The sequence below is a fragment of the Cygnus atratus genome, chromosome 4 (genome assembly GCF_013377495.2).
Source record: "Cygnus atratus isolate AKBS03 ecotype Queensland, Australia chromosome 4, CAtr_DNAZoo_HiC_assembly, whole genome shotgun sequence".
NCBI lineage: Eukaryota > Metazoa > Chordata > Aves > Anseriformes > Anatidae > Cygnus > Cygnus atratus.
The window spans coordinates 23,653,860-23,656,945 of NC_066365.1; positions in this window are offsets into that span (position 1 = coordinate 23,653,860).

Consider the following 3,086-nt stretch of genomic DNA (forward strand, 5'->3'; position numbering starts at 1 on the left):
CGAATCTCCCGCTCAGCTCGGGGGCGGTGCTGCTGGGCTGGGCCGGGCCGTTACCATCGAGCGGTCCCGGCCCCTCGGCGAGAGTAAAAGAGATAGTCCCTGTTATCACGACCCCAGATGGGAGCAAAACGCCCTAAGAACGTTAAACGAAAGGCTTTGTGTCGTGAGAGCCTTCAGAGAAAACACGGTATCTCTTATTTGTTTTGCTCTTAAGCGTGAACTTGTAGTGGCTTTGAATACCCAGTTAGTTGTCACAGGCTTCCTTTTATTCTCTGCCACTGCCCTGCAAGTACATCTTACCGTAAGACTCAGTGCACAATTGGAAGTTAATTTCGGCCCTAAGAGAGTCAATATTTAATAGGATTTGCAGCCAGCCCGTGTCTGTTTACACATAGAAATTGTTCTTTTCTCTGCTGCGTTTGCAAGAAATCGTAAGCATGAATGTAATAAACTCCACAAGCTTTAGGAAATTCTGCAGGGACTTGTGCCAGAAGGTAGGCTGTTAGGTGCCACCCCCTAACATCCTCCTCATGAGGCACACTCACATTTGTTTTTCAGTGACTATGATTTCTTATATAAACAGTCCACATCCAATTTGTTATAAAGGCACAGGCTTTGAATAAAATGTGTCTAATTCCTAAGAGGATAAGGTTTTTTTGTTTGTTTGTTTTTCTTCTCCCCTGGAAGGATGTGACTAAATGAGGTTAAAGTTACTATGTTCACTGAAATAAAAGTATGATTTCAGATGTGCTAGTAAAGTTAGAAAATGCTACTATATGTAATCCCGTTCCATGCCCTTGAGTCCTGCCTTACTGTTCTTCCAAGGCAGCTAGAAATCACTAACTCTGGTTTCTGTAGTCACATTTAAGCACCTTAAAAATATACTAACAGTTCCTGTTATTTGGTTATCAAATATAATATGTTTTGTGATAAGGGAGTTTATAACTGGATATTTTTCAGAGGATGGCTGGTGCAACATGTTAGGTTAGGTTTTCAATTCCACATCTAATTTTGCAGGTGCATCTGCAGTTCTGACACTAACCATTTAATAAGGTTCTCTATCCCTTTTTCCACTCACGTACACAAGAGAATTTTAACTAGAGATTCTACAGTAACTCAACTATTGCATGCACTTTAATTCACAAAAGGTTGAACTCAAGTTTTGTACAAAATGTTGGTGAGCCTTATGTTAAAGTGTTTGGTGATGGTTGATAAACATTTGGGAGTTTCTTTACTTTAAGAAAAGCATTTAAGAATGCATTTGAAACAAAGAGGAGCAGTAACAGCACAGGAGGAGATACCAGTCTGACAGTTTCATGGTTTCAGACAAATGCTAAATGCTGAGCATTGGTTTTGTCCCACAGTGTGAAGTGCAAGTACCTCAATAACAGCAGCTGAAAGAGCAACAGTAATTGAAGAAAATTATTGCTGACACAGTTTTTTTTAAAATGATGTAGTAGTGCAGTCAAGAGAGAAATACATAAACGCTTCTGTTTTACAAAGTTCTAGGCAGAATAATCTTAGCTGCCTTTATAACAGTAGTTCCTTGAGACAGGAAATCTCAATTGCTGCCATTCAGTTTCAGCTTTGCAGTTCCAAGATATTCAGACTATGGGGAACGTATTTTGTCAAGTTTTAAAAGGAGGCTGATGGATTGCATACAAAATAAAAGCTTTTGTTTAATTTATGTCAGGGTTCTTTGCTAGAATATAACATTTTTTGGCAGGTAATTTCATCAACAGTTGTTTACACTTTATTTTGACTTTGAAAAATCCAATGGCCATGAGAAATAATATCTCCAACAAGAAATTGAATGTGCAAATTTCAAGAACAAACAAGCATATAAATCCCATGAGAGTATAAGTTTAATATTTGACCATTTTATACTTCCTGTCTGCTGTTCCATCAATGAAATCATGAAATCATTCTATTGTACTATGATAATAGATGTAGCAAATAACAGCAAGTCACCTGCGGTGAAAGGTAAAATCTATTTTTGCAACAGAAATTGAGTAAATCTACATACGCTCATAAATTTATCCCCTGTTATTATAGTTGTGTGCACAGCTGCCTCTTTAAGTTTCCCAGGGGCATTCTCGGGTGACATTTCTTGATTTGTTTGTGCATTTGCAATATTTACATTCAGATGTTAGCATATAGTAGAACAGTGTGCTCACAACCGGACACTCATATTGTTACTGACATAGTTGGCACAGTACTGCAGTTATGATCTCATTAGACAATCAAATCAAAAGTATGTTTATTTTTAAAATTTCAGGTTTCCCAGAATTATGAAAAGCATACACATCCTTTTTATTTGTTTGTTTCCATTTTCTAGAACTCGCACAAAAGCCCTGATTCCATGCCTTGTTGTACCAGTTCATGGCTCAGGACATTCGACATAAAACCAATGTGGTCAATTTGCAAGAGTAGAGCTACCAACATCTAATTGCTCAAACTCTTTGTTTTACGTGCATTTTCTCCCTTGGATTAATGTGTTGTCCTTAGAACACTAAACACTAGCACACAGTTTAAATACATTTGTTAAGTTTGCAATTAACAGAGCTTTGAAAAAAAAAAAAGAAAAAAAAAAAGATGTTGGCAAGAAATATTATCATGTGGCAAAACCAGACTAACTTAACTGAAATGTCATGTTAAGCCACATACTAATGTTCAATTTCTCTGAATGGAATACACAAGACAACAGAAATATGCAGAAGACAAGTGCACCCTGCTCTTCTAAATCCAACAGATCCAACAGTCAGAAGAACCATGTCAGCACTGAGATTCTCATTAAGGCACAGTTTTTTAATTCTGGCTGGTTGAAGTATACAATGAACTACAAAGACATTCCCTTTATGGTAACAAAATCTTGGATAAGAATTAATAAGCAGCAGATGACTGATCTGTTTCATGGTTGCCTAGAGAGTTAATGCAAACAGTTAAGTACACTGAAAGTTACTGATCATGTAATCCTAATGAAATTCTTCCTAAACCTTGTAAAAACATTCCCAAATCCTTCTAAATTAAGTTTTTTAATACAATTAATCCAAATAATTGTGCTGTTAAGGGAATGAGTTCTGGTT